Below are 19,549 nucleotides of genomic sequence, written 5' to 3' on the forward strand. Positions count from 1 at the left end.
GCAGCGCGACCCCACAATTCCGCCGGTATACAGTTCGCTATACGCCATGAACCCTTTGACGCTCGAAAAGACCCCCTCCCCCACCTTTTTCCCCTTACGCTTCCTACCTTCACGACATCAACCACGAAAGTTGGCTAACAGCAAAGTTTTACAGTCACGTGGGGGAATTTTTTTTTTTCTTTTCCTTCTCCTGGAGAGATCCTCTTATTGGTAGCACACGTGCGAGCGAGCGAGCGAGCGAGAAAAAAATAAAAACCTTTACTGTTGAAAGACCACGTTCCCCTCACCAAGTAATAATTGATTCCTTCCTCTAACACCAAAGCCAGGGAAGACGCCGGACGCGCGCTTCAAATGGGATACAATAGAGAACACCCGATATACAGCGCCGTTGGAAACATATGTAGCCACTTTTTCACCTGTATCAGGTTGTCACGGTGCCGGGCTCTTTTGGGTTCTCTTCCGTAATGGATCCCGCACTGCTCAATAATTCAAAGCCACCTTTCGTTGCGCAGATCCAGCCCTAATGGAATGCTGCAGTACCACTGTAACAGCGAGGACAAAATAGCCGAACACGTTCCAATTACGAACCTTCGTCAGGCTCAGTTCCAATCCAGTTGTTTTCATTAGAGGAACCGTATATACACACGGTGCTGACTTCTCTGGTGGTGGTGCGGGTAAATGAAGACTGTCTTTACCTTGAATTGGCATTAGTTACGAGACAGTAAGGAAAGTGTATTTGAAGTTATGAAACTGCATTGGTCAAGTGCAGCAGAAGGGAAGCAGCAAATCACACAAACGACGTCACACATATCAGTGATCAGTGATCTGCTAAAAGAAATGCGTAATATCAGTATACTTAGTTCTGCTGAACAACAGTTCAAACCCCTGTGCAACCCCTTTCCCCTTTCTTTTCTTTTTCTTATTTTTTTTCTGCCAATAAAATTCCCCGAGCGGAAAACGGTCGGGTCCTCGCCGTTTTTAAATCGGGAAAAATTCGTATGCGGGCTAGGTGCGAACACTTTTAGGAGAACAGAGAGAAAATGATGTTCTGAGGCTGGAACAACATAGAAGGGACGATACAAACAAAGCCTCAAATGCCTAAGAAATCAACGATGAAAGATGAAAGTCACTGAAAAGGTTAGCCAGCTATAGGGATCGAACCCACATCTTCTGGATTACCGGTCCAGGGCTCTACCAACAGGCTCTTGTTCAACAGGTGCCGCTTGCGTCAATTTCCGTCGTATGAATGTGTGTATGAGTGAGCAAAAAAATGTAAGAGTGAAAGGAGGGTGAGTGAGAGTGAGTGGCTGGTTTGTCGTCCCTACAGATGACGCACCCCGAAAGTCGCTGGAGAGGTGTGTTAGCTTAGCTCAATTGGTAGAGCCCTGGACCGGTAATCCAGAAGATGTGGGTTCGATCCCTACAGCTGGCTAACCTTTTCAGTGACTTTCATCTTTCATCTTCAACTTTTAGGAGACTTCGAAGCGTACGGCACCGCTGCTTACAGCTTTTGGTCGAGGCGATGAGAGTCGAAAGATACGAATCGAACCAGAAGCTGACGAACACCTTCTTCAGACTCTCGCGTGTTTCAACGCCGAGTCCACCTGCTGCGCAGCACGCACTTTTTGCTGGCAGTGATGCCCACTAAAGCTGTGTCGTTTCACAAATGGCGTCTCATTAGCAGCGCGAGCTGTGACAGCCTTTCAGGACGGATTTGTGGAACGAGTTTCACTGCTACTCGCTGACGGAAATACATCGCTTGGCGACGCAGTGAGAAAGTTTTGCCATCCATCAAACCGGCGGGGTTGCAATGCATTTGATTGTGGTCAGCGCCAGAAAATGGATGTAACAGCTGTTGAGTTAGGAGACGGCGGCCATCGCTCCTGCGATTGTTCCATGGGCGAGGAAAATGTATTTCAATATGATGCGAGGTATCGTGTGATGCTCATCGGATATGATGTTTACCTTTTACGTTTATCGCTCATGATCATTATCAGACTGTCTACCAAACTGCAGCCTTCAAATTCCCTGACTTTTCCAGGTTTTCACTGACTATTTCGAGCGAATTCCCTGACAAAAACAAAAGGGAACATGGTGCCTGCTCATACGTTTTGATACCAGATCCAACATAAAACACACCATTTATTAAGTATTAGTGAGGCTACCCTACTTTTCTGCGTCAGAGCTTGTCATACTGGTGAACTGCTACTCGCAGTAACGTTGCTGCGGCATCGCCTCTCAACCACCAGTCGGCACTGGCGATTCGCCGCGCATCATCACGGCACTTGTCTGCGATTTTCCCTGACTTCAGCTGCTTTTTAGCCAAATTCCCTGACAATTCCCTGACTTTTCCAGTCACATCAAAATTCCCTTACTATTCCCTGTTTTCCAGGTTGGTAGACACCCTGATTATAAGTGGTAATTCGTAACCTTACGTCGTGCTCATCAAAACTTCGCGTATACGCGAAAATGAAATGTATAGGAAGTACCGAAAATACCACGTGACAGGACGCCACCACTACAGCGCGTGTTGTCACGTGGCATTTTCTGTATCTCGTGGACTTCCGTTATACGAAACAAAAATTAGAAAAAAGAAAGAAAAACACGCACAGCGTATCACGTATTGGAACCGCCTTGTCATGGAGATTCACGAAGCGCCCTACAACTTTCCAGTCGATACGTGAACCCTTAAAGCAATATTTTAACCGTTAGCCAATTAGTCTTTATCTAATTTATTAATTGGGCATAATGACAAAATGCTGGCGACTACGACGGACGACTGCTAAGAGCATTCTGCTGGTTTTATTCGCCTAGAGCGCTCAGTCTTTATCTTTTCTTAACGTTTCGGTGCATGTTAGTCGGAAAGCCCCGTATATTGATTGACCTTATACAATTTACCTTCAGATTGAACCCATGCATTGCTCCCTTATTCCTGGCCTCTCCCATCCAACTTAAGCCTCACGCACTGCCCTCATCATGTGCCAGCTCCTAAAACGCTTTTTTCTACCGTGTAGCGCCGCGAAGCAACTGTAGCTATAAGCGGCGTACAGATGTGGACAGGTGGAGAGAGGACGGCAGGAAGGAACGAGGGACAAGGGGGGGTTAGTATGCGTCCTGGGCCGACTTCTGGAGGACCTATCCCTACATCCGTCTGGAAAGTCTTCGGAAAACCTAGGGAAAACCTCAGACAGCACAGCCAATATAAGGCGAACGTTGTGCCAATAAGCTATCAAGGACGCGCGTACGTCCACGAATCGACGTTAAATACACCTGGAGCGTGGCTGGGGGGGGGGGGGGGGCGAGCTGTTGCAAAATCACCGCACACCGAGGCATCGAGAGACAGCGCAAGCAGAGAGAACCATTGTGGCCCGAAATGATTTCGCAAAACCTGTTTCTCTTTCATGGCACTGGACGCGAGTTCATAATGAAAACGAACTATACCCGTATAAGCCACTAAAAACGCTAATGAACGTCCCAACGCGCGGAAGTGGCTATTAAAATTGTTCCCTCGTGTAATTACCCGGGAGAATCTAGCGCGTGTGCAAAAATATTCCGCGCCATTTTTGAGTTTCTTTTGAAGACGCGATATACGTGTCTTTGCCTCGCACACCGAAGAAACGTCGAGTAAAAAAAATATATATATATATATTGTGGGAAAAGGAGAAAAAAAAAGTTCTAGCGATGTAGTTTTCCTCCCCATTATTCAAAAAATCTTTCATTTCCTTTCTGGGCTGTTCTCGTGCTTCATTTATCAAAAACGCGTCCCCGTATTCTTTATTTTGATTGCCATTAATATGGAACGGAGACTCGAGGGGGGGTCCTCTTTTATTGGAGGACAATTCGCTGTAAATGAGGAATGTGTGAATCTCGAAGCTGTCCGCGGTTTTGTTGCCCCTCTTTCCGCGGAGAAGTACAACGTGACAAGAAACCGGCCATCCTTGTTTCCCTTTCTTTTCTCCCTTAGCTCATTCTTTCGCTAAACGGATGAGTGAAATCGTTGTCGCTGCAAAAATTAGGACAATAGGTCCGCTGCGCCGAGAGGCACCGGTGCACTGCAGTGAAGCCGATGGCACTGCCCCACGACGCGCCAGTGGGTGGGCTGTTAAATTCTTCGTTATACAAAGGACGGCCGGCCAACAAAAGACCATCGCCTACACAAATCAACCGAGTGCTTTTGCTCAAGTTAGCCTCCTACTTTGGTGTCTCTATCGTTTTTATCGACACAGTCTTTCCTTCTCGTGAAGCTTCTCGCTTGACTAACACGTGTATTGTTATTGTATTGTTTTGTTATTGTTATATCATTGTGCTGTGGTTTGACTCGGCGTATCCGCTCGCAGGCGCCGGTGAAAAAAGTAGGGAAATGCATAATATGGAGACTAAATGCAAACGTACTTTGAAAAAAAAAAACACTAATAATAAGAAGAGGAAGCTTCCAATAAATACAAAAGCAGAAACCGCGTCAGGAAGTGTAGTCTAATGCGAAGAAATCTCGTTCACAGCGCATTTAGGGCGAACACAATGTACCCGAGAGTGGAGGGATCCTCGTCCCGACGGCCTTCGAGACTTGGAGGGAGTTCTGTGGCTCTCCCTTTACCCACTTGACAGTCCGGCCAAAGGCCACCCTGAAACGCCATGTGGCAGCGCACAATTGGCAGCTGAGTCAATTGATAACAGCCACAAAAGCCAGATGCCCGTGTGATAAGGGTGACATCTTATCACGAATTCTCCAAATTCCACGTAAGATCAAACGCAGTGCAACAACAACACGTCTACACACATGTAGCCAGAAACACGCCTTCTCCCAAATGGAGAAACAAAACTTTCAGACACAACCAATTCAGAAGGAACGGCACACGTCAGACCGACAATTTCCCCTCCCACACCAGCAATAAACCGCAAATACCGAAACCTTCGTTCCCTTGAACTCGAGCCGGAGTGGGAGAGAGAGGGAGAGAGAGAGAGAGAAAAAAAAAAACTCAATGACAGCTCAATACTCCACCTGTACCCTTCCCCATCGACACAAAAGGGGGCCGGAATCAAAAGCATCGACGGGCCACAACGCAAACACCTCCAACCAAAACAAACGTACCTCACCCTCACAAGAGTGCATTTCTCGCGCCCAAAAAGAACTTCTTATATGAGTTTCTCAACCTTACCGTGACGTACATTGTCTCCGCAAACTTTACAACAGGAAAAGGTGCAAGAACCGTGACCTCCAACCCCGTGTGATCAAGAAACTTGCGGAGCGAACTTCTACTCTTCTCGTACACAAAGCCAGAAACAAAAGAAAAGAGTTATTCGGACCCAGCCTCTTTTTTTTTTTCTTTTTTTTTTTCCCCCGCCAATAATGTCTTATTCCCCGACCGCCTCCAAAAAAGCGCGCCAAAGATGCATTGTTCCTGATACGGTGCTTTGCGGCAAAGTTCTCAAATGAGAAAGCGTTGTTCCTTTTTCTTACTCCGCGTTACTTTTCTTTTATACGGTGGCTTTTTATTCTTTCCTTTACACCTGGCTTTGATTAGTCGCTCGCCGTCTAACGCTAAATCACGGGATAGATAGACAAAGAAAGGTGGAGGTGTAATTCTAATCCTATCAACCTGGTACGCACTTTAAAAAAGTTTTCGAAAAATACTTTTACTTCAATCGCCCCCTTTTGTGTGCGGGCGCGTACTTCAGACTGGAGCTTCTAATAATGGTTGAGCAAACAAGAGGCCGCCGTGCTTGCTTATCTTTCGAGTCGTACTACGTTTATATTTGGCTTCGATTCTTTTTCCCGAGTTTGCCGCGAGTTTTCTCTCTCTGATTTTTTTTTCTCTCTCTCTTTTTTTTCAAGCTGTATCGGCTGGCCGCTTTTTATGCGCGGTGTGTGTTCTTGAGTCATTCGAATTTTCTTTCGAGAGGATCTCGTTAACCTCCCGAAGCTATAAAGGGAGGAACAAAAGAAGATAGGCCAGACTGGAAAATTTTTAACGGGACTCGCTTGCAAACCGAACGTGTGAGGTGTTCTTAACGACAGACTTTACCACTGATTGATCGTTTTCTTACGTTTTATGTAAGGTATACATATGTAGAGTTTTGTAATACTATACATATTACAGTCAAACTCCTTTATAGCGAACACCTTTTTAACGAAAATACCACTACAGTGAACCCTCGTTATTATGACCATGGTCGTTCCCGAAAATTTTGGTCATAACGCGGAATTGTCATATTAATGGGGGAGATTTGCAGGGCTTGCACAACACTGTTCCCCAAGAGTGTGGTCGTAAAGCGCGTATGTCAGATTATCGGGGGTCATATTAACGAGGGTTCACTGTACAGCAAATTTTTTTGCGGTCCCGCTGGAGCCCTATAGGTCCAATAATAGACATCCTTTTTAACGAAAATACCTTTACTGCAAACTTTTTTTTGCTGTCCCCCGAGTTTCGTTGTAAAGGAGTTTGACTGTACAGTGAACCCTCGTTAATATGACCCCCGATAATCTGACATACGCGCTTTACGACCACACTCTTGGGGAACAATGTTGTGCAAGCCCTGCAAATCTCCCCCGTTAATATGACAATTCCGCGTTATGACCAAAATTTTCGGGAACGACCATGGTCATAATAACGAGGGTTCACTGTATATTCCTATATGACAACTTTTTCTCTCTTTTTTTTCTTTTCTGGTGTACACTCACGTAATGACGCATGGCCCTTGCGTGTCCGACAGTAAATAAAAGTATTATACGAATATATGTTATTCGCGATAAGTTACGTGCAGTGTTCCAATCGTTCCACGAACAAAGTCGGGCTGCAAGAGGTACATACTTCAAATCTTAATGTGCGGGCTTTATTGAGGCACAAATCATGAACGCTGCTTCTAGCAGCGCGTGTCGGGAATTTATGGCGCGCATTGAAAAGCACCAGGTGGTCCAAATTATCTGCAGTCCCACCCAGAGGCACGTGCGGCATGCCGCCACAGATATGTAGAAATCCAGCGAACCGGTAGAGATGTAGGAAGGGAGTTGCCTCAGGACAGAAGCCGCCGATATTCGCCGAAGCTCGCCGGTGTTCGAAATATCGGCGGCTTCTGTCCTGAGGCAACTCCCTTCCTACGCCACAGATATAGGTTGTCTCGCTTAAAGTGTAAAACCACTCATTACAAATCACAATGTTGTCCGCACTACTTGGCCATTCCAATTTACTCTCTGATATGATTATGGTAGAAGAAGCAATATGGAGATGTGAGCCCGCTCACCGTGGGACAAGCTACTCGAGATCTATAGTAGAGGAGAACAAAGAAAAAAAACGTCTAAAAAGACGAGAGCTCTGTTCGTGTCAGAGAACAGAGTTTTAAGAAGATGGAAGTTTGGTCTAGTTGGGACGGTATATCAGGTATAGTTTTCTGTGGTCCTTGTCTTGCTTGTGCGCTGTTCAGTCATTATAACGGGTTTTGATGAAGCGGAAACTGTTAACAGCAACGACTGATTCCTTCGAAGAAGCTGACATCACGTTGCTCATCTTGAATTTGAGAGCTCTTCCTTTATCGTTCTTATATGGTTTTCGTTGAGTGTGTCCAATATAGTAGACCGTCCTAATACCTCAGGTGACTGCATTTAAAGTACAGTCCATGAGGTCGAGGACCATCGGGGATTACGCCCAACAGGTAGGTGCTCAAGTCAAACCGGGACTTTCTGTCCCCTGGGTGTACAAATGGCTCGCGCTACTTCTTTTTAGTCATCTCCACACGCGACAGGCCTCCGCGTTCACCACGTGGTGGTCCAAAGTTGGTGCAAAACAGAAGACACGTGCTGGACAAGATGGCGGACAACGAGGTGAGCGCGCACATCGAACAGCGAATTGTCATGAAGTTTCTCGCGAATGAAGGTGTAAAGTCATCTGAAATTCACGGAAAACTTCAGGCTCAGTATGGCCACGATACACTTAGCCGCAGCAAAGCGTTTGAGTGGTGCAAACGGTTCCGAGACTGCCTTACATCACTGCTGGGCGATCCCGGCCGGGGCGGCTCAGAGCCCAGTGGCAGGGTTCCTGAGAACATCCAACTTGTGGAGCGCCTGATCTTCAAGGACCGACGGATAACATGTCTCTATATGAATAGTGCATATAGTGCGATCAAGAGTGCATATTACTGCCGGGTTCTCAGGGATGCGCATAAGGCGCTGAAGCAAAAGCGGCCAGGCCTCATCACCAAAGGAGTCCTCCTCCTACAGGACAATGCACGCCCGCATACCGCGCATCTCACGACACGCACCATACAGGAACTTGGCTGCGGGTTGCTGCCACATCCCCCTTACAGTCCAGACCTCGCGCCCAGCGATTTCCATCTCTTCGGGCCACTGAAGGCGTTCCTTGGGAGCCGCCGCTTCCGCTGCGACGACGAGGTCAAGAATGCGGTCCGATCATGGCTGCTACGCGTCGGTAAGGATTTCTACGCTGCTGGCATCCAAGCCCTCGTGAAACGCTGGGACAAGTGCATTAGTGCAGCTGGAGATTACGTTGAAAAATAAAACTAATTTCTCGCCTGTAAGTTCATTTTACTTTTGCGAAAAATGAAAAGTCCCGGTTTCAATTGAACGCCCCTCATATTTTCAAGAGGTTGGATACCAACGTTAGCCGCCGAGTTTCACAGTTACCGATTTAATCTGGCAATTGCGAAGGTTATTTTCATTACCTAATTGCGACTCGCAAGCTCCTTCTTTTTGTAGCAATGCTGAACGCGGTCGTGGAGATAACCAAGAGAAGTCGATCGCGTTTTGGAGTAGCCAGTTCTGACTGGGTCGGGACTAACCTCTCCATATTTTTCTTTCTTTTCTAATCCAATCCAATCCAAGAAGTCGATCGGTACGCGCTCGACATTTCTAGTGGAGCACGCACGGCTAAAATGAAAACAAACTTAGTTCACGGAATGACCGAGGAGCGGCGCAACGTGCCAATAAAGATGCTTGCAGAGTTGTGGAGCGCCGAGGCTTGACATCGTTGCAACTTGGATTCAGGGGCTCTGCTTTATTTAGACAGAACAGGAAAAACGGAAGTTCCCAAGTTGCTTTCTTTCCTCTGATCTCTATAATGTCACGGGAGGAACTACATATCGAAGAGAAACCCAGAGTCAGGAACAGGAACTCCTGCTATCTCGAACATGCAGATATCAGATGGAATCAAAAGCCTCTGCAGACCCTTTAATCGAAGTACCTGACTCCTGTGTGACTTTTGCTTTTAGCTATCTTTACTTGTTCGCTCAATTTTTGCATTTTTCTGCCTCGGTACCAGATGCGGAGACGAAACGAACCACGTGAACTATTCATTGTGCGTGAACTATCAGAGCTTGTTTCCAAAGCTAGGTACACGTACTACGTACCCAGTCCCTCTTTCAAGATACGTTGAAGATCATCCAAAGTCATAAAAAAAAAAAAAAAAAATCCGCACACAACTTAAATGACCCAGATAGTTCTCCCGAATTTTAGGAAAACATAGCAGGCAATACTTTCGGCTGATAGTTTGCCGGATGATACCAGATGACACCCTTCTGTTTTTTATTCCGTGTTAGCACCGCGAAGCAACTGTAGCTATGATCGGCGCACAGACGTGGTCAGATGGAGAGAGGACCCGGGGGGGGGGGAGTGAGTGTGCGTCTCGGGCCGATTTCAAGGGGCCTGTGCCGACATACGTCTGGAAAATCTGCCGGAAAACCAAGGGAAAACCTTAAGGAAAACCTTAGGCAGCACAGCCGGTGGTAGGATTCGAACCCGGCACCTCCCAGTCTTCAGCCAGCGCGACCTACGCCTTGGCTACGACCAACGGGCGGACATCATGCATGGTCTGGAAGAGCTGTAGGACGATATAACAACATTCCAGCCTGACATCGCTGCAAAATGTGGGCTACAACATCTAGACGGTATGTTACCGAATAGAGGCGGCAGTTACCAAATAGTGCGTCCTGGGCAGACTTCACAGGGAACTGTGTCGACATTTGCATTAAAGAGTCTGCGGAAAAACCCAGGAAAAGCACCCAAACTGCACAGAGCGCTTTATGAAAGATCCCATGCGGACCTTTTTTTTGGGGGGGGGGGCGGAATAGCAAGCCTGTCGTATGGCTAACCTTTCCCCCACCCCACCCCCTTTTTTTTTAGCATTAAGCATATCCCCTCGCCCTCCCCAATGCGGAAACAAAAATTCGAAGTAAAAGAAGATCCGCTTAGGTCACGCGACTGGAGGAAAGCAGGTACAACGGAAAAGAAGCTCCAAGAGGGAAGAAAGAGTCACGGGGAAAGAAAATCCAACAGTGGATGTTCTTTCTCGATGGTCCTTCATTCGCTTTGGAACAGTTCCTTCTTTTTTCGCTGAAATCGAAAAGAAGCAGGGTATCTGCATCAGTGTTAACATTTATTGTTATCGGTTACGCTCAGCAACGATGTACAGAAGAATCTCCCTATCGTATCGAACTGTAGCGGACGCCTCGGGACAAGAGCCGCTGATATTTCGAACAGACTGTTCTTCTTCTGGGCCAAGAAAAACAGTCTGTTTAAAATATCGGTGGTTCCCCGTCCTCGGACACTGTCGCTTAACACTTCATCGCCGGATCGCTCGATTTTCTATCTTTCTATGCTGTTACGTCTGAACCCTCGGAAAGGCATACACGCGCTCTGCGAGCTCAACTGTGCCGACTCCGTACTGGTGGACGACGAGGAAACGCTGCTTGAAGCACGCAAACGATTCTTCTCAGCTGCATTGAGGTGCATGGTGTTCGCCTGTCACTGTGCGTGATGTATCGAAAGCGTACTTGGAAAGCGCGTCGAGAAAGGAGGACCAACATCAGCCAAACAGGCACCGTTCCATCGCTTTCTTTTCGCTTCCAACTTTTCTTTTTTTTTTCTTTTTTGGATGGCATTACGGGACATAAATTATAAGCAAATGGTACGTACATTTGCTGAAGTGAGTTACCGTAACAAAAACATAGTTACAAGAAAAAGTACCACACGCTATATTCGAACCTTATTGTGAAGGGGCTCATTATGTCATTCCCGACATCACCATCAGCAATGAGGTAGAGTATCGCCCATGGCAATGAAACTCCCCATTCGTAATCTTAAAAATAAAGTTGTTTTTACCAACACGCTGCCCTCGGCTTGTTTCCATAAGCGCAGTTTGACCGATCCGTGTTGTACCGAGCGTGCAAATGAATTGATTGATTGATTATTTAAAAGAAAACCAGGGAGAAATTGGACCATGTCGGTGCAAATGAACTTTCCCGTTGGGTGCCCTGCGTTTACCGTCTGTAAGAGCAGAGTGTATATATAGCTTATTCGCCGGCTAGTGGTGGCTTCGAGGTCATGCTGAACACTCACTGTGAGGTGGTGTGTCCCAATCCCACTGCCGGGTGTGCCGTATCAGAATTTCCCTCGGTTTGTCGGCAGACGTTCCAGACCCCAAGATCCAGGCAGTTTCCCCTGAAGTCAGCCCAGGATGCATATCCACCCTCCCTGTTCCCAACTCCCTGGCGCTGTCTCCTCTTCATCCGTCCCGCGAATTACGGAAAATTCACTGCACTTTTTGGCACACTGCCAAACGCCTACGAAATTTAGTGAATATATAGTGCGTAGTGTAATAATAGGCCCCAACTACTGGGTTTTCTCAGTTTTCTTTCTTTCGACTAACTGCGGCTATAAGTAGTCTGGGGTAGTAGTACTCTGATTTTGTCGTGACTTAAATCCCCACGTTTTTCTTTTTGTATCACGTCACGTCACATAGTGAATTCATCATTGTAATCTAAGTATGTGACATTTCTTTCAGTTTAAACCAGGGAAGGATTTGACTGATTTGATTGATTTTGATTGATTTTATTTAAAGTGCCCACAAACAGCCGTGGCCTTTAGTGTGGTGCACGAAACACAATACATACTCTATATACAACTGGGAACTACAGATGCATAATGCTGGCTAATTAAAGATTCCGAGATAACTAAATTAAGAGAAAGATATACTATCGAAATGTCGCACGACCAGAACCATAGTCATTATACACTTTCAGTAACCGAGACAAAGGAGAAGCAACGTCTGAATGACTAATGTAGAACAAATTTCGTGCCCTTGTCCTTGTTGTACACAGAAAATTAACGGATGATAACAACATGGGACAGTCGATTTCACCGTTAATTAGTTTTTCCAAAAATCGCAGATCAATACATCGTCTTCGACACGACAATAACGGAAGTCCTATATAATCAAGAATGCGCTCATACTCATAGTATAACCTCCTACCAATATATCTGTCATAAACAGTAGTAACCAGCTTACGTTGTACACGTTCAATTTGGTCTGACTGCGTTTTAGTCAAACGGTTCCAAACAATACTGCAATGTTCGAGTCTGCTCCTGACATGGCTCATATACAGCACTAACAAGCACCGAGGGTCAGTGAAGCCACGAGTAAATCGCGTTATAACACCCAGAGACCTGGCAGCATTGTTCACAATGGTGTTCACATGTGGACCGAAGGAAAGGGCGCTGTCCACTATGACGCCAAGGTCACTAACAGAGGGCACACGCTCGATATCAATGTTTTCGACAACATAAGAAAAATGCGTGGGCTTTCTCTTTTTGCTTATCGTCAACACCTTCGTCTTTGCAGGGTTAAGTAACAAAATATATATATATATATATGATATATATAACGGATAACGGATTACGGACGTATTTGGGTTACCGTTTCCATTTTGGTTACTGCTAGATTTGCGTTTCTGTTATCCGTTCCTGATACCGGCCTTTCAATTTCGTTTCCGTTACTGTTTCCGGTAATGGAACGGTTGTTACAGAGCTGCGGGAGGACAGTCCGTCCGGCTCTATCAGCGCACCATTTTTCGCCCGAGTGCTGCTTCGGTGTCACTCGTACACACTACACAAGTAATTTTACGTCGTTGGGATGCGCAAATCTTGCAAGACAAAAAAAAAGTATATATGAAGGACCATGTTTTCAGTCATCAGTCACTCGGAGTCCAGCAACTCAAGATGGGCGTAACTTCCATCCAATGGACAATGGAATTCATATAAGCGGACGCTCTCAGTAGTAAATAATACTGCCACGGCCACAGTGAAAAGAAAAAAAAAGTACGAAATAAGTAACTAAAAATCATAGGCTGGCATTCTCGTGCTATGGTGGAGTAAAGTCATGTGTTGATGTCATGTAGTTATGAGGACTGGGGCGAGGTAAGTGAGGGAAGCATCCTCGAAATCCAATTTGCGCTTTCTTTCCATGCTCTCGGGTCGTATTTAGAGCATTACAGGGAATGGAGTCATCAAAATACACAAACAAAAAATGAAAAGTAACTCAAATGTCATCGCACAACAGGAATAGCCAGGAATAGGTGGTGGTGGTGATAGGGCTTGCCGTTGTCGGCCTCACGTATGTGGGCAACGTCACGACTCACGCCCTGGGAGAATGTGCGTCCTGGGCCGACTTCTAAGGGAACTGTGCCGACATATGTCTGAAAGCGTCTGAGGAAAACGCAGGAAAAACCCCCAGACAGCACAGCCGGCACCGGGATTCGAACCCGGGTACCTCCCAGTCTCGACGTGACATGGCCAGCACGCTAACCACTGACTACGCTAACCACGCTAACTTCTCGGGCCGCTCCCCCTTCGCGTGGAGCGGGAGGAGCCATTCGTGACCTCATCGTCTGTTCTTATACTCTCACTTCTGCTTTCAATCCTCTTCCCTTTGTTTTGGGTGCTTGTCGTGCGAGATTGAGGAGGCATAGAAGGAGGGCGACGCAAGACCGCTCAATGGCGTGGCTCTATTTATAAAGTGCTTAAACTGTGAGCCGCCATACGTGGAGCTTTTTCCCCCTTTATTTCAGCTGTCAGGGCCGTGACGAGGGTCTCGAAGACAGTGTACGAAGGGATTGCGAGACTTCACTTAAAAATAGTAGTTCAAAACATGCGCCGGGCGGGTCAAAACGGGATGGACGCAGGGGCTGAGGTCTCCAAACTCCATCACGAAGTGTATTCCGTAGACGTCCGTACTGCGCGATTACATGAAAACATTTTAGCTCTGTGTCGTCTTTTTAAGTTAGTGGTAACCCAGGGTGTCTACCAAACTGCAGCCTTCAAATTCCCTGACTTTTCCAGGTTTTCACTGACTATTTCGAGCGAATTCCCTGACAAAAACAAAAGGGAACTTGGTGCCCGCTCATACGTTTTGGCACCAGATCCAACATAAAACAGACCATTTATTAAGTATTAGTGAGGCTACCCTACTTTTCTGCGTCTGAGCTTGTCATACTGGTGAACTGCTACTCGCAGTAACATTGCTGCGGCATCGCCTCTCAACCACCGGTCGGCACTCGTGATTCGCCGCGCATCATCACGGCACTTGTCTGCGATTTTCCCTGACTTCAGCTGCTTTTTAGCCAAATTCCCTGACAATTCCCTGACTTTTCCAGTCACATCAAAATTCCCTGACTATTCCCTGTTTTCCAGGTTGGTAGACACCCTGTAACCTATTTAAATAAGTCCTCATCTTCGACTTCTTAAAAGGAACCAGGTATCCCAATGTAGATAAAGCGTTGAACTGGAACCCTACCCCGACTTTCACGCGGCGTTAGCCATCGTAAATTTCGGTTCATTGAGGCCCTCCTTATCTTTTTCTTTCTGGTTTATTAACTCCGTCTGGTACAGCTGGAAGGACCCTAAGTTCTCGGACTCCGTCTTAAGACTTTACTTGAGAAAGCGTTGTGTCTCCGGGGGATACTCTTTGCCATACACTGGAAGGTCCGTAACCCACAGTGTATAGGGTTAAAAACGTCGGAGCCACTGAGCCGCGAACACAAACGCCGAAGGCGATAAGTGGCGAACGCGACCCCGTCGTGGATCTCTATGACAATCAACAAAAGAGCGCCCGCGAGCGCTAAATTCAATAGCGTACAAGAGCTGCCCCCTCACGGCGAGTCTAATTCACGTGCCACGAAAACGTGACTCCCGCCCTCGACCTCTCCGTTTAACGACTCAATGGCCATTTACGGTGAATCTCCCCGACGACCGCTTCGACGGCGGTGACTATCCAAAACACATCCCGTCGACGGTATTGCTCGTTCTCATACAACTGTGGCATACGATTGTTTGAAATGGACAAACGCGGCCGTTTTTAAGGTCGTCTTGTAGAGCCTATAGCATGCGCGTGCCTAGATCGCGCGCGAAACTGCGGCAACTGCGACGTTGCTCATGAAACCGCGACCAATTCCCAACCTGCGCGTCTCACATTTATCTCGCATGTCGTGGGGCAGGAGGAAAGTCGCGTGAAGAGTCGCCCGTAAGACGATGGGGAGGGCGCTGCAAGCGCTCTTGCCGACTCGTTTTCTATGCTGTAAGGATAATGATACGAATATGGAGAAACTACCTACTACAGTAATTCCTGATCGTGTAGCTTTCATTTAACACGGTTTACAGCAGCCGCGACGTTTATGGCCTGCTCCAGCAGTGACAAGACTGCAATACCACGTGCACAGCCGGCGTTTCCAATTTTTGCATCACCGACGGCAAAGTGTTGTTTACTTTTCACGCTCGCGTTTCTAGAGCTTCCACCACGCCAATACGCTTACACAGACATTCCGGGGCTTTCAGTTTCCTTCCAAACGCGCGCTCGCGGGCTTTGTACACATACACGCATTACATATATTAGCGCGCCTTACCTCCGCCTCGACAGCTTTATATTTTCTAATGCCTGGTCACATTTTCTCGCCGAAACAGCGCAAGCTTAGAGCGTCTTCATCCGCTGCCGTCGGTGTCGCCTTTCGCGTTTGTCTTTATCTGTCACCTTTATTTCCATAGCTGTCGCCATAATCGCCCTGCTGGCAGCTCATAAGGAACACTGGGATTCGGGTTCGTCGTCGCCGCTTCTCTGCCGCCGCTATTTCGGTAACCCTCCTCCTCCCCTATCCCGCCTCCACCTTTTACTCGTGTGTAGGCCCAAGAAGCTGTTTCTGCTGTGGGGTTTCTTTCGGTTCTTTTCTTTCTTTTTTTTTTTTTCCTGTCTATTAGTCGTTGCGCATTGTCTCTCTGTCGACTGCGCATATTTCGACAGCACAGTCGCGGCTCTCCTTTTCTTGTGCTTCCGCCAAATACAAAGTTTGACGAGGCAATACAGAAGGCAGACCGTTCTATGTTATAGCGAATTCGGGTGGTCATTTCGTAGCAAATCGGCCGAGCGCTCGGAAATTGCTAGGTCGGCGACCGAGCTGGATCACGTGACCGTTGCCACCCGAACATGATTGCTAGGAATCTAGCGGTTTTAGGTACTTGGATCACGCTAGGGGCGTCGCGGTCGCAAGTCTTCGCGTTCTGTCGTCTGCTAAACCACGTGATTTCAACATGCGGGCCAATGAGGGCACTCGCCACCGTTGCAGTGCGGATGTGACGACACCGGATACAGTTGAGCAATCTGCTGCTCGATCGTTTTGAGACCGGGCAAAAAAAGTGCTAGCTAGCAAATTCCGAGCGCTCGGAAAGCGCCACGCGAACATGGAAGATTTGCTTCATTTTGACCAAGCGAACATGACTGCTCGAGATCTCGCAAAAAAAGTTGCTCCGAAATGACCACTCGAATTCGCCATTAGTCTACTGTTCTGAACGACACATTTATTTTGTAGACTAATGACATAAACTGGGTACCGTTAAGTCTATAGAGAGAGAGTGGTATGTCTCACCTGGTGCTTCACAAGTGACTGGCCGCAATCAGCGAAGGCGGCACTGCCTGTAATAAAAGTGCACTCAGTCAATAGATAGAAACATAAAAGTAAGAACAACTTTTATAAATATGCACCTTCTCCGCACTCCTGTACTACAATATCTTTATCAGATAGGGCGTTTTCAAGATATAGTCCTCCTTTGCTGATACCCAGATTCAGAGCTGATAAGAGCTCCCCGATAACCGAATGTAGGCCGGCATTCATTCTCCATGCAACACGCTGCTAGATCTGTAAATGACTTCCCAAGCAGCAAAATGTACTGAAAGTCGAGTGCAATAGGGGTGGACGGGTAGGCGGAAGGCCTTGAACAGACTCCTGAAACTAAAGAACATTGATAATACACATACCGTCCACCCCTATTGCACTCGACTTTCAGTACATTGTGCTGCTTGGGTTCGTATTCATTGGAAATGGAGGGGGGGGGGGCACCCGTGAACGTCAACATGGTCGTTTACAGTAACGTAACACTCCTGGATAGGGACTTTCGAGGCACATGGAGAAGTGTTGTTCTGTGTATTTATATATCTGTTTTTATTTTTAAAAATAAAAACAGCCGGTAGCGAGTGCGTTTCCTGTCTGCTGTCTACTGCCTCCGTTCTGTTTCACGTTGCTCTCTTCAATCATGAACTGTTATAGTATATTGCAAATTTTATTGAAATATTGGCCTACATATATCCACGTTTTTCTTTTTAAACTCCGTTCAATACTTTTGTGTTTTCTTTTCCTACTTGTTCTTTTTTTCCGAGGCGGAAGTCGCTCACTCACCACGCGTCCTGACGCATGGCATTATTGGTAAAAACAGTGAACTCGGAACCATTATACTAACTTCTGGTACGTCAGCAGCTGCAATTATTGTAAAACCCTTTGATTTCCCGGCCCACATTTTCTGCGAGTAGTACAGAAGGCGCATATTCGCGACCACAAAGTTTCGCGGATTTTGTTACAATTTGTGATTTTAGAATCTGTGGCTCCATAGGATTGCTTCGTGATCAATCTGATATTGCTCGTGCTGCATTTGATAACAGCGGTAAAGTAGGTTTATTCGTTGCGTAGTTACTAGCAGTTTATAGTAGCCTTTGCACCAGCTGCGAAAATGAAGTTTGCGAATGCAGCATAGCTTTTGGTGTGTCAATTCCGGATCGAAATTTTTCACGTGCCCTAAAAATTCGCGAAATTCACGAATATTAGGGGCTTGCAAACATAACGCGATTTCACGGTATTACATATACGGTTATTTAACCCACAATGCAATGCAATAAAACTTAATAGGAACGTGCTCAGCCAGTACAACAGCATCGTGTCACGCAGAACTAGCTCCGCAACGTCTCACGTAGCCTCACACCACGTTTATCCTGAACGACTCGTAACCATAACCAAAACATGTACGTTGTACCGTGCACACTCGACATCAAACCCAGTCGGACGTGAAGTCACCTCAATACCCGCGTAAAAGAAAAATGACGCTCGGCCAAACAGCCATCTTCGAAAGAACGGCAATTCCCTTTCGTAAAACAACGCTAGTATACCCGCAGCTTTTTCCATGTCCTCAGACGCGACATAACGGCCCAAAGCATAATACGACTCACTACGCCGCGCCGTTAGTTGAATATATACCCACGGAACGTGTCGCCACCTGGCGGCACTGGGGACTACTAGTCAACGCCAGGAGAGCGCGTTTTATGAAGGACCGGGAGTAATGAGAGCCGTAAAGGTGGACGCTCGCCATACGTCACTGCCTATAAGATCGTAAAGGCCAGCCATGCTGCACGGATGTAAGCGCGCTAGGTATTCGCGTCAGGGTAGAGGGTAGAAGGCCTATAAAGAGTTTGGGACGTTGCTTCCCGGATCAAGATGCACTATTCCACTTGTACGCCAACTTGGTTTTATTTTCTGTAGTCGTTGCTTTGCTTTGTCTCATATACTTTTTCAACACCATATGCGTGCGACATGGTGCTGCTGGTACGACTCGCATCACACGGTTTGGGGGGGTGGGTGGGGAGGGAGCATAATCGACGTGGTTGCACATGGTCGATATAGCGCGTTCGTTATTGTTTCCTGTAGTTTTTAATACATACGCGTGATGAATTGCACGAGGAAGAAGCAAGTTCTAATATGAAAGGACGATGGGGCAAGGGCGCGCCTTATTTTTCTCCATTCACTCAAAGATGTGAGGCTGGACCGGACTTTTGTGCAGCACGGTTTCCAGGTAGTGTGGGATGAAGCGATCTTTAAATATGAGGTTGGAGTTTAAATATGGCAGTTTACGGTGAAAGGCAACAACAACAACAAAAAAAAAAAAAGGAAGTGCGTTTTATGACGCACAGGTGCACCGCACTGCTTCCTCAGCACTGGAGCGTCCTTGCATGGACCAGACACGCGCTATGTGAACAGACACTTTGGTTACTCGTTTTATGTTACACCTTTCGCACATTCTTTCGGCTGCCCTGTGATTGACATGTTTATACGTACAGCCTTACACAACATGGCCGACAACGTCCAAAAAGTCGTCGTCGTCTGCAATTATGGCACGTGGAACTTTAACCCGTGACACTTAGAACAAAGAAGGCGCGCCCGCTGTCTGACATATCGTTAGTTCACCCCTAGATCAGGCCCATACACGTGGAAACAAGTGGCCTTCGACAGCACGAGTGGCCACTCGTAGTGACAACCCTTCTCACTCTGGAAGCGTCTGCGCCAATTCTCCGGAGCAGACGACAATGAGACTTATGTGTGACGTAACGAAAGGAGGGCAATGATGCATGCGCCAGTTGGCCATGTTTAGTCTAGAGCACGACCTGCTACATCAACGCGA

The 19,549-nt window shown here is 46.9% G+C and overlaps 1 protein-coding gene across 1 annotated transcript in view; it reads right to left on the bottom strand.

The window, feature by feature from the left end:
- The window catches only part of LOC135386211 (poly(rC)-binding protein 3-like), a 286,711-nt gene extending 269,966 nt beyond the window's left edge, over positions 1-16,745 (bottom strand). The window contains exon 1 of the mRNA XM_064616010.1: positions 16,696-16,745. The gene's annotated coding sequence lies outside the window, so the exon portion shown is untranslated. The remainder of the gene's footprint in view (positions 1-16,695) is intronic.
- Between the last annotated feature and the right edge of the window lie 2,804 nt (positions 16,746-19,549).

The sequence above is a fragment of the Ornithodoros turicata genome, chromosome 2, assembly GCF_037126465.1.
Source record: "Ornithodoros turicata isolate Travis chromosome 2, ASM3712646v1, whole genome shotgun sequence".
Lineage (NCBI taxonomy): Eukaryota > Metazoa > Arthropoda > Arachnida > Ixodida > Argasidae > Ornithodoros > Ornithodoros turicata.